General features: G+C 40.0%; 1 protein-coding gene across 1 annotated transcript in view; it reads left to right on the top strand.

The window, feature by feature from the left end:
• Window positions 1-12,947, top strand: part of LOC127362019 (calsyntenin-2-like) — a 241,269-nt gene that overhangs the window by 160,317 nt on the left and 68,005 nt on the right. The gene's annotated exons all lie outside the window — the stretch shown is intronic.

The following is a 12,947-nucleotide window of genomic DNA, read 5'->3' as shown; positions in this document are numbered from 1 at the left end:
AGAGAGGGCAGCGGCATATGTGATGGAGGACGAACGCACGCAGCATGCAGCTTCATGTGACCATGTGCAATCGGTGTTGTTCTGTCATTAACAAGGTGATTCATGTGCTGGATTTCTTTGGAGTCCAGCCATTTATCGTCTCACGGGACGTGATGTTAGCGGGCTGGTGATAAACAGCGGTAAATGAGGACCCTGGCAGCAGCTCAGTGGCAGCCACTGAACCCTGCAAAAAACTGTTAAGTTGTTTGGCTCATATTCCATCTTCCAATCTGTGTTTTCTCAAAACAAGTGGCAACACATGCCTGTGGTTTTGGATGAATTTACATGTTTCTGATCTGAGTCAGAAATGTTCAAGCATGAGGGCAGGATCTTAAAGCAAGATGGAAAAACCCAAATAAATTCATTTTGCATCAAGAAAATAAATGATTCAGGGAACATCCTGAAACATTAGTACTGACTAGTCTAAATAATTTCTTAAATTGGGTACTTTTTTACAGTGCAGCAACAACTCTACCAGACTGGGGACTGATTTTATGAGGTAAGGTCAAATCAAACAACAAAGGGGGAAGGCAGAATGAAAGAAAAATCGGTAAAAGTTTTACCCTTTGTTCTGAAATTCAAAATGAGTACATGTAAGTACAAAGTCACTGTGGCAGCACTTGGCAGCATGCTGTGTAGTGTGTTTTGTGCTTAATGCCAAGGGGCAAAGTTACACACAAGGATGATGGCAAGTGGAATCTCAGATTTCTTGATGTACAATGAAAGCATTCAGAAACTACAGACACACAAGAGAGTAAAATAAAATAAATCTGCACATAGTTGTAGACACACAGTTACATACATACATACATACACTTATATCCTTTACATGCATTTTCAAACCAAACCAAGAATGCTCTTTTGAGATGCTACATATGCTACTTATGCATTTACTGTGAGAGTATGTACAAGTTTAATGTCTGCACACAAATGTGTGCTGTGCATTCACACACAAACCGGCAGCCAGGGCTGTCGTGGGTGTACAGAGTGACATTAACTCCCTCTCAAGGCTCTTAGCAATAATCCTGTCTTTGAAGCCTGTTTGCAATATTTTTTTTGTGTGTGCATTTTTCAAATTAGGATATTCAGCACTCGATTATGGCAAGAAGATACACATAAATACACATTAGCACAGATGCACTCTCCCTTGATGAAAGGGCAGTCGTCCCTATGAGCGTTGTTTGGCAGAGGGGATGAAGGGAAGGATGGAGAGGGAGAAGTAAATGCCATGGCCACAGATCAGGGGATATTTAATAGGGCTAGTGGTTGTTGTATTAAAGGGAGGCTACTGTGGGAATGTCAAAGACACACGCAAAAAAGATGTGCTTCTTTCCGGTACAAAACAGTAATCTGTCTGTTCAACTTAGCTATGGTCTTTGGCTCTGGACGGCAGGGCTCAGCTGTGTGTCTCTCGTGGCTTGTTGAAACTCCTTTTACTGACAGGTAGTGCCTGTTCACACATGCACACACGCACAAACGGGTATCTATACGTGTGTGCAGCAAGCTTTTTTTTTCCAGTTTCGACACTAGCTTATTATACGACCATACTACAGTCACAACCCTTCTAATGGACACACCTTGCATCTCCTCCTCCCCTCTGTCGCCTTCGTGGCTGCATTTTCCACTGCTTTGATGCCAGTTAGATGTAATTTCCAATTGAAAACATGGACACTACACCCTGGCTTTAAGATGACCACAAAATTGAAGCCAACAATGGAGGAAGGATGAAAACAGGTCTCACAGTTTTTTCTTGCTAGTCCAAAATAATCAAAAACTTTTCAAACTATTATGGCCCATCTCCTATCTTGTCTCTTCATCTCCTTCCTTCCTGCTGCCCACACAGAAACACATACACATGGACACACACACACACACACACACACACACACACACACACACACACACACACACACACACAAGAAAAACTAATAATGGAATGAGTAGACAGAAGGGAAGATAAGTGAGAGAGTAAACAGGCCGCTGTACAGCCTCCTCTCTTCATTCAATAGGATGGTTATCAGTTTTATTTGGTGTACAGTTTGTTTCTAACAGCACAATACACAGTTTGAAACAAAGCTTTATATGGTCAATCTCACAGCCCACAGCCCTGAGACTAACTAGTTTGAGAAAACAAACAGACCTGTCAAACAAAAGCTAAGTCTTGCTGTTTTCTTGTTTCCTTGGAGAGAGTTTGAATGTAAAAATAGCCATGGAACATCATTTTTTACATTGACATCAACTGAATTTATTAACCTCTAAACGTTAAACACAGGTTATTAAAATGGCATTCAGGATCAGGAAACAGCGTGACCTAGTTGTATTTGCATATGTTATAATTTTTTGTTGTATCCAGACACAAAATCAAAATCAGAAATGTGCTGATCAGGAGCTCTAGCATCATTGTGCTACAGGGTTGTAAATATTTTACTCAATGTCCCATTAAACCTCAATGTGCTCTCCTAACCTATAAAATATGAGCCAGATCCATTTCTGTCATGTATATCCTCTATGACAGGTGGTGCCATCACACACACACACACACACACACACACACACACACACACACACACACACACACACACACACACACACACACACAGTATGTACAAACCCATCTGCACTGATGCAAATGGCTTAGTGCAAGCCATGAGTGACAGATTGCCACACCGATGAAAAACTAAATCTGCATATTCATATCCATCCTTTGTGTTTTGAGCATGGCTCTGAGCCTTGTGTGTGCCCACATGCTTGTGTGTGGTGGTGCACATACTGTAGCATGCTGTTTCACTCTGAATCAAAACTGACCCCATACATATTGTCAGTCAAGGCAATTAGTATAAACCTCAAACTGCAGTTCTGAACTAACAGGGAATAATTAGAGCAATACAAAGTGTAACTTTTTAATGAGGCCCATAGAAGACATCATTATTAGAAGATTATTGTAGACACTTGTTTTGGAAAGAAGTGGCATTGGATATTGTATCCCCTTTGACAACAGCAGTGTTGTATGGTATCTAATGAGGAATTATTCAACAGTAGGAACAGTTAAATCAATATATAATATGTGTAAGCAAGGGTAGATCTAGAGATGTGGCATGAAAGCAATAAAAATGCCTGGCCACCCCAGCTTGATGTGAAATGCTATTTTTCAAAAATAATATGTTACAAAGCGGAAATAAATATAATGATATGTTATGGCCACATTTTATACTTCAATGTAAAAAAGCATATCTGAAGATTTAGAAATAAAACAAATTATAGATGTCTAATGTCACCTTTCGATATTTCCATTCAATGCTTTACTAATTTGCCACAATAATGTAATATTTTTCAGTTAAAATGAACCCCCCTTAATTTCCTTTTCAAGCAAATATATTATTGTGTGCGATATACTCAGCATGTATTTCTGCCACCCGTTAAAGTCTCCATGCCACCCTCTTGCCATGAATATTTCTGCCCGTGTGTAAGTAACAACATGTAGGCTTTACAGAACAATACATGGAAAGCTGTTGTATAAAAACTTTATGTATTTGTTTGTCTCTAGTTCTCTACAATGTTTAAATGAAGAAAAATTAATTGAAATAGAGTTCACTGATTATCCTGGAGATGCATTTGTAGAGTAAGGAGAGCTGAATAAAAAAAAGTATATTTTATTTTTGGAACATGCAGTGTAGGAAATGTGACTGGCTATTAAAAATGCATGTACCACACGTCAGTTCTACTCGTTTGGACAGAGGTTTTTTTTTTTTTCAAATACAACTATATCTATTTTCCTCTAAATGAAAGTGGATACTCTATATTGTAAGGTAAAGCTGTACAATGAATGTTTTTATTGGATAGGACAGAAACCAGGCCATCACTCACTAAAACTCTACAGCGACGGCCGTAATAATGTCATCATGATGAATTTTTAAAAGGGAGATTATATCCCAGAGTCGGAGTCAGGAAGATTTAAAAGAGGGTTGCCCCTGAAAATGCTGAATGCACAGCGAGGAACCTCAGTCTTAATAAAGGCGAACAACTTTGAAGTAAGGATTAAGATGCAGAGTCGTACATGGAGAGACATGGGTGTTGTGATTTACTCTTACACGTGGGCAGTATAAACTATAAACAGCTAATTTTATCCGAATGTCCAATAATATACTATTAGTATTATTTAATAGGGCTAAAGTCCAAACCCCCGCAGTGTATCCTAACACAACAGCTTCTTCAACTTCTTCAGTTTTAGCAGGATTCCACTTTGCATTCAATCCTAACACACACAATACAGGTACAGAAGAATCATAAAGTCAGCAAACTGACTCGGTAATAGGCATCATAAGGTAATATCTATCTAAAGTTTGCTACTAGTTATTTCAGACCAAACAAGGCCATAGCAGCTAAATCCCTGAGTGTACTGAACTGATCAAGTGTGTGTTTTATTGCTTAGGATTTCAACTTTTCATCTGTAGTAGGAAGATTGTGTTATTTCTTCTTTTGGGAGATAAGTCGTCTTGTTTTAAAGGTTAAAAAGTTTAGCAAACCTCGAAACAGCACTTGGAAACCAATGAAGCTTTTCAAATATGATCTAATTACATTTTGTTAAGAGGGTGTCAGAGAGTAGGACAGTGTGTTATCAGTAAAGTAAGTGGAATGTTGAGAGCCAACCTCAGGTATGGCATCTGATATCAACAGCATTTTCTCCCTTGCATTTGCTGCTCGACTTTCCAGTAAGCCATTCGAGTGTGTGTGTGTGTGTGTGTGTGTGTGTGTGTGTGTGTGTGTGTGTGTGTGTGTGTGTGTGTGTGTGTGGAAGCCAATGGTCCTGATCTCTGATAAGAGTAGGAAGAGGATGAATTAAAGGGGGGAAGAAGGAAAATAAATGGCTCGGCACTTCCCTTTCCCATTTCCTCTAACCTCCTACTCCTTTCTTGCTTCCTCTCTAATCTCAGACCGAGGCTGTCTGGCTGCTGCTTTTGCACTTTTCATCCCCTCTCTGGTATTAGCTTGTTTCCCCTTATTACTTTCATTGCTTCCTTTTTGCCTTTTGCCGGTGTGTCTGTGTCCTGAATTCTTTCTCACTTTGTTCTCTGTCTTTCTTCTCTCTTTTGTTGCCGTGCTTATTTCTTACTTTCCCCTTTCCTTGTATAAGTTCCTCTCATCTTGCCACCTGACTTATCAGTTTACCGTCATGTTTCTTTCATTCTCTCCCCTCGTCTTTCTTCTCTGATCCACTTACTAGTTTGAAGTAGGAATCCAGTAGTCTCCAGTGTAAATCACAGTCACTAGACTCTCCTTTTACTCCACCTTTCACTGTTATTGCATTACACCATAAAACACACACGCACTGTCACTGGGATCAACTCATGTTAACCCTCCCTAGCCTCCTCCCTGGCCTCAGGCAGGAGGGATGGATGAATGGTAGCAGGGGTAAAAAGACAGAGAGTGGCCTGACACCCCGGGTGCACCTTATTGTGTCAGAGAAGAGCAATGGCTGGATAATAAGAAAATGTATGTGTGTTTGGGCACATCTGCAGGGTAGGGGTGTAGGAGAGGGATGGAGAAAGATAACATTCACACACACCTTCTCACAAACTGTAGATACCTGTTCACACGGGTGTATGCACCAAACACATGCTTACTCAAACATGCAATGGACAAAGCATAGACACTAGCACACGGTGCATACCAACACACTCACACACACCTATGTTAGAGTGATTACACTCCCTCAGTCCTTGTCTGGCTGCCTGTTGAGATTGGAGTTTCCTTTATAGTGCCACTTCAGTGTCAAGGCGACATTGAGCTATCACAATTACAAAGACAAAGAGAGGAAAATGGAGTAAGAGAGGGAGATGTGAGAGGGATAAAGCAGCAGGGAGTGACTGAATGGGAGACAAAAAAGGCACAAGAGTTAAGGAAAAGATAAAAGATACCTTTTTACATCTGGGGTAGAGCTTTCGCCCAAGGGAGGGACCTTAAGCATCAGGGTTTCATCAGGCTGGTGATGCAACCATGTAGACATATAGTGGGCGCCTGTGATGTCAGTTTACCAGTCGATCGATCTACAGTTATGTTTTGACCCTCACCTATAGCTATGAGCTTAGCAAAGAGCAACATGGGGAGAGGAGACCCTGCGGCAGACATGGTGCGGGGATCACAGAGTATATCCTAACCAGACTCGGATTCCCTCTGGATCCCCTTTGAGGAGATAGAGGACGTGGGATGTCTCGAGTAGTCTGCTTTAGTTTGCTGCCGTCATGAGCAGGATGAAAAATAAAAGGTGAAGAAAGGAGAAGGTGGGGAGATTCTGAAAGCACTTTTTTTTTACTGATTCAGTATGTCCACTCTAAACACCCAGGATTAAATTGTCATTTTCACTCAATCCTCAAAGGGGGCAAAAGCATTAGAGACACACTAGACATGAGTCTTTTAGGAGGGTTCCCACATAATCCAGCAGAATTAGAAATTTCATTAGATTTCATTAGAAATGATCCTATTAGAGACTGTACGGAGCAGATGTGTGATTTTCTGCTGCATAGGCAGATCTCAAAATTATTCTGTGACATTCAAAATGTAGAGATGACAAATTATTTTAATATTGTTTTCAAACTTGTTTTAAAAAGATACATTTTTAACAACTTATATAGCATATTGGCTTGGAAGTACAATAAGAAGGAGCCCACACCCAAGCCATTTGGCCACAACTGTTACTGTATTATATTTTCATAGATATGAAATACTTAGTTAGGACCTCTTTTAAATATTTTTGATTAAAATATTTCTTTACTCTCCTTTGAGCTCATCATCTTCTAACGTGACCTTTTGACTTTGTCCCAATTCCAAACTATTCAGAGTGTGTACTATATTATTTATTATTATATTAATCTAGTACACTTTTTTGCTCAAGTTTTATACCACCAGGAAATCATGCATGATATGTGCACCATTGGGCAACTGAAACTTTTGAATGTTGTTGCTGCTGTTTGTGTGAACACACCACACACACAAAACCTCTTGAGAATTAGTATACAAGCTTATGTGACACTAGCCAGGATTCCATCCAAATGCAGTGCACATTTTAACCATCTTCAAATTGGCAAAAGAAACTTATGCATGTGTCCATCCACCCCTGTTGTGTATATATAACCTGGGACAAACTTGTTAGGGAATATTATAGAGCAACATTAGCATTCATTCAGAGTCGTGTTGCTGGCCACCTGCCGAATGTCCCAGTGTCTATTCAAAGAACATCTCAGCAACTTTCTAGATGCGCGAGATCACGCTCCCATCAAGGAACCTTCAGGAGGGAAAAAAGATTTCATTCCCATCCATTTTATCATTCTGCCTTTTGTCTTGTTTTTCAGTTTTTTTCTCAGCCACAACCTTTACAAGCCCTACATTTATCTGTTGCAACGAAACAAGTAAGAGCTCTCCATGCACTCAAGAACAAAAAAAAGAGTAAAGTCTCTTGTATGGAACACAAAGAGTGTACACAAAAGGATTAAAATTAATGCTTTTGGGGCATTGTGCGGAAAGAGGGAAAAAAGTATGGAGAAAGAAGAAGGAGAAAGGAGAAGGAGAAATCAGAAAGATGGCACTCATTTAAGAGGAGGGGGAAGGAGAAGGACAGGTGGAGAGAAAAAGGGAAGGCAAGGAAGGAAAAGAGGAGCAGAGTGCTCTTTTAAATGAAAATTGGCTCTCTCACTGATGGCTGGGACGAGTAATGACGCTCCCCCCCGACTACTTGAACGTGGTGTCAGCATTTTTACATGCACACACACAATCTACACATAACCGTCATCCTACACGTCCACACATCTACATACACATATCAAAGCATGTGCATACTTACTGATGACACACACACACACACTTCCACACCCTCTAGAGACGGCGAACAGCGTGAAAGTGTGATGATGCATCATTTTCTTAAGCACCTCTATCCATCTTCCCTTCCTCACCATCTCTCACTCTCTGCTTTTCACACTCTTCGTTTTCAGGAGGATGGTGAAAACTTACCTCAGCTATATGTCTGTACAGAGGCAGTAGTGTATGTAGGCATATCCCCTGCACATACACTGTGTGTGTGTGTCTGAGTTTCTGCATACAAACACAGAACACCTGAGAGATCATCTTTGTGTCAGCATCACATCCATGTGTTGGTAAATCTCTCATAATCTAACAGGAAGACAAAATAGTCTGTCTCACTGCAGGCCAATGAATAGCCAATGACAAAAACTTTAAAAATCATCATATGTTGTGTTTATTGATTGATTGATTGATTGATTGAGCATTTTCCCAACCCGATTTCATGGACTATTTTATTGATTTGGTCATATTTCCTTTATTTTTGTGTTTCTATGTATGAATAAATGGATTATTTTTAACTGTTTTTGAGATGTGGAGTCTGCACAGGGTGTTTTATTTTGAAAATTCACAGGACGCCCTATGCCATTACTGTGTCTGACTTCCTGACAGCTCAATCTGCTCTTTGAAGCAGCTTCAGTCAAAAATAGACTAGGCATGTATTCTCCTTAGAAGTAGTTGAGTGAAGAATAAAAAAATAAAAAAATAAATAAAAGAGCTTGAGATAGAAGGGTTTTTTTTTTTTAGGATTTTTATCTTTTATTCTACCAGGTAAAAATCCAGTAGAGATAACGGCTATCTTTTATAGGTGACCTGGCCAAGTAGGCAGCAAAGATTCATGCTGAGTGCACGGCAGTTACAAAATATAACAAAACAATACATAACAAATAATACGGGATAAGAGCTCAAGGATCCGCAGGGGTTAAATGAGAAAAATGAATTATGAATTATAACAAGAACATGCTTTTGTTTAAAACTGGTTAGAGAGACAAAAGGAGGCTAGTTCACATCTTGCATAACTTTTCACCTCCACAAACCTGTCCAGTCGCTGCAGGAAGTGGCCGTGCTTGTTGTATTATGGGGTTCAGAAAGTTACAAGTTACAACGCAGCTTAAAAAAGAAAAGTGCGTGTCTGTGTGTGTGGCAAATGCTGTTTGACGATCTGACAAGCAGTTTGTTTGAAGCATACTAACGCCTTTATATTTTCATACTACTTTAAATAGCCACGCTGAACTGATCAATGAAGTGAGCTTAATATAGTGAATGCACACATCTGCTTGCTTTAGAACATGTACTATTAACTATTGTTTTCTAGCGTTTCCAGTTCAGAGACCTGGTGTTATGCATGCTGACTCATTGTTATGGCCTCAGTGGAATCCATCAATAACTTTTATAGTAGTTAATTTGCCTTTTCCACTATGACGAAGTCAAATTGTGTTTCACACCAGACATTTTGACTTGTCAAAGCAGGAAAAGCACAGGTGAAATGAAAATGTATTAAGACATAATGCCAGAACCTCCTCTAAGTGAAATGGAGCCCTCATTAATGCTGTTAAATACAGTGCTTTTACTGTGCTTTTTTTTCATTTGACATGACACATCTATGTATGTTTAAATTGACATCCAAATCCAAAGTGAAATGTAATTAAGGCATAGTTTATCCTTGGTTACTGTGAGGGCTGACTCTGGCCAGTAATGCCATCAATACTTAGGTTTTAAGGCCTTTCCCCTTCCATTGAATACACAGTAGCCATGATACAGCTGCCTGAGGGATGCATGGGTTCCATCTGCACTCCCATAGTTTTAAAAGCACCTTGACAAGAGGCAAACCAGGTGACAAACAACAATGATGACCATGCTGTATACTGTACAGTATGGTCATAATAGCTTGTAGCACCATGTCCACAATATATACTGTAGAGAAAGCTGATGATCATTAATTTAAATCGTGATTCTGTTGACAATAGCACATTTAGGAATTTCATCTTGTCATGTGAAATCTACTAAACCTGCTCACTTGCACACATAAAAGCTGGGGTTGCTGGCTTTTTTTTAATGATCACAGCGAACATGAGGAGTTTTTACTTCTGCACTGGTGAACCAGCTCCACATGGTTGTTTTCATGTCTGCTTTTCTTCTTCTGCTGCCTCTCGTCTTCCTCTCATATTCACAAAGAATGAAACTCTTGGGTTCGCTGTGTGAGTTCTGTTCAATGTACTGCAGGAAAGCACACAACTCAATAGAGACCAAATAGCTTCCTAGTAAACCCACACTGCTTTTGAGACAGCTGAGCTTTAGTGCAAGTGTGTGTGTTATTGTGCCTGTGCATTGGTGGCCAGCCTATATGTGAATATGTCTGTACTGAATGTAGTTTTGTCTGTCTGTATATAGGCATCCAAATTACATCGTGCCAGTTCTTACTGTGTGATTTTTGAATGTATGTCTATATGTGTAAATGTCTTTACTCCATTTGTACTGTTAGTGTATTTGGGAACTCATGCAGCACCTGCGAGTGAAAGCATCCGCAGCAGCAGCAGCAGTGTCCTACTGAGACTCTTAAATAGGACTAAATTATTTAGCAGGGACACAAATGTAGCTCTAGTGGCTCTGCAAGATTACAGGAACCACTGCCTCATACATGATCTCAGACCTTGAAATAGACTCTTTTATGATGGCTAAGTACAGACATTTGCAAGAACAGCAATGCAAAACATATGGGATTCTTTCAGTTGACTCAAATATAAAGCTTCAAACGTGTGTAGACATGTTGAATAGGGCTGGAAATCACAGGATATCATCATGATATTTTGACCATGCTCACAGTAGTGTCAAATAACACATTATGTAGTAGGAAAATAATCAGCAACACATTATCTGTGCTACTTAAGAGGAAAATGTACTCCTTCAAATTAATTAAATGAGAATTCAGTGGCAGAGTAATCATCCAGATATTTTACTTCAGTAAAACCAGCAATACTACACTGACTCTGTTGCAATAAATAATTGAATGTACTTAAAGTATCAATAAGGAGTAGTTTTAGTTTGTTTTGGTCCCTTCTCAGAAGGAAAGGTCATGACTTGACTTAAAATGACATAATACATTAAGGTTAGAGGACTTGTCGTTCTGGTTACAGTAACAACTATTTGGTTAAGCTTAGGACTGTTGGATGAATACGGAAATGAACAGCGGTCTGTTTTAGTCTATGTTGATGTTTTGGCATCCAACCTGACTTCCTCCGACTTCCTTTGTTCCCATCATTACTACAGCTGCTAGAGGTCTTTGTCACTTGAACTTAAACATTTGTCGTTTTGGGGCATTTGCTGAAACAAATGCTGTCATTCTTCTTGGGTAGACAGTCTTGTTGTATTACTGGATTATCATTACAGATTTAATAATGTGTTAATAGCATTCAGGTTGTGTAGCTGGTGGAGGTGAAGCTACTGATAACTACGTTATATACTGTTGGCTAAAAAAGGAAAAAGAAAGGAAATAAATGCCTCACTTACATAACAGAAAGTTTCACGGTAGGGGTGCCAGAATATCAACATTGTACAGCAAGAGAACGTGTTATTCATTGGTATTAAATTCATTTACAAGCCCCTGTGAGAGGAGCGCATCAGTGCTTAAAAACTATGGCAGGAAGAAGGATGGTGATAAAGGTGGTATTGTTTTTTATCTTCCAGAAATCAAAACATTGACGAAAGGTGCCGTTATCAAAAATTTGGGGCACAGATTCAAGACATAGATGTGTTTCTTTGTTTTGTCCCTGTAAACACACTTCAGTACAGTCCAGTGGGTTTTTGGCAAATAACCTTTTTCAATTTTATTGTTGCAGTGTTTCCCATTATTAAAGATAAATGCCACAGCCAGATATCTATCAGTGATATGAGGCCATTTGTATGAGTCTTATCGTAACATAAGCTATAAATGAAGAGTAAACTGTTTTGCTTCGTGTTGAGAGTATATCTTTTTCCATTTTCTTTTCTTTTTCTTAACAGCTCATATTTCTGCTTCCACACTGTTTCAACATCCCCTACCTCAGGTTTTACCATGGAAGGAAGTCGTGTCTCAAAAAGAAATGTGTCTTTTGGTGTGAAAGAACATTTGCTACTGTATTCGGTCTTCTGATTTGTTTTCATGATATGCTGCACCTTGTAACTCACCCCCTACCAGCCGGCCCATTCCTCATTATATTTGAGGGCGGTGCACTTCACACCCGCTGTTTACATTCATCATCTGCTTCTGTCACAGTGGGGTCACTCATGAGCCCAACACCTAGTGTTTTACAGTAAACCTTTGTGTGTAATTGGCACAGTGTGTGACAAGGGAGGTAACACTGGCCAGAGTGAAAGACTGACCACCGCTTAGTGTAGCAAGAATACAGCTCCCGGTAATCAGATCTAACCGAGCTAACCAGCCATGAACAGCTGCTGTCAGACTCTGTGTACTGGAACAAAGAGAGTCCGCTGGAGCTTTGTCACTAGAAGCAAATTCACAGCCGTTTGTAAAAGTTTCTGTGTGGTAGGTTACTTGTGTTGTAATGTTAGCTAAGCCGAGTCTCCGGTGAATATCAAAACGGCTGTGGCCACAGTTTGGAGAGCTTTTATAGGAGAGGCGGGGAAGGGGTTAGCTGGTTGGTGATGAAAGCAGCCACATACAGAACTGCTTGAAAGTATGTGAACCTCCTGAGGATTTTGGAGTTTTGGGTGGAGCGGATGGTGAGGTAGGCCTGCTTCATCGTACGAAGAAGCCCGCAATTTTTGGTTGCATCTTTCTGTCCATTTGGCTGTGTGCAATGCGAGTGAATTTCTAGTGCAATCATCAAACGTATAGCTATAAGACAACCTCATGTAAACGCAACGCGGTTTGGAATGAAAGGGAGAAAACAGGATAGAGTAACACGGCGGATATACTTTTCTTTTTTTGGGACAACGTAGACAAGGCGGTAGTTGTGTGTGCACTGCAAAGTGCTGCAGGAAACCCTGCATAGTGGTTAGGGAGTTACTCTGCATATTGTCTATAGCCGCTCTTTGTGAGGTTGTAAGGGGCGGCTGTGGTG

This window comes from Dicentrarchus labrax, unplaced genomic scaffold (genome assembly GCF_905237075.1).
Source record: "Dicentrarchus labrax unplaced genomic scaffold, dlabrax2021, whole genome shotgun sequence".
In the NCBI taxonomy this organism is placed as follows: Eukaryota; Metazoa; Chordata; class Actinopteri; family Moronidae; genus Dicentrarchus; species Dicentrarchus labrax.
Note: the sequence above shows the minus strand (reverse complement) of the source record. Positions and strands in the feature narration are given on the sequence as shown.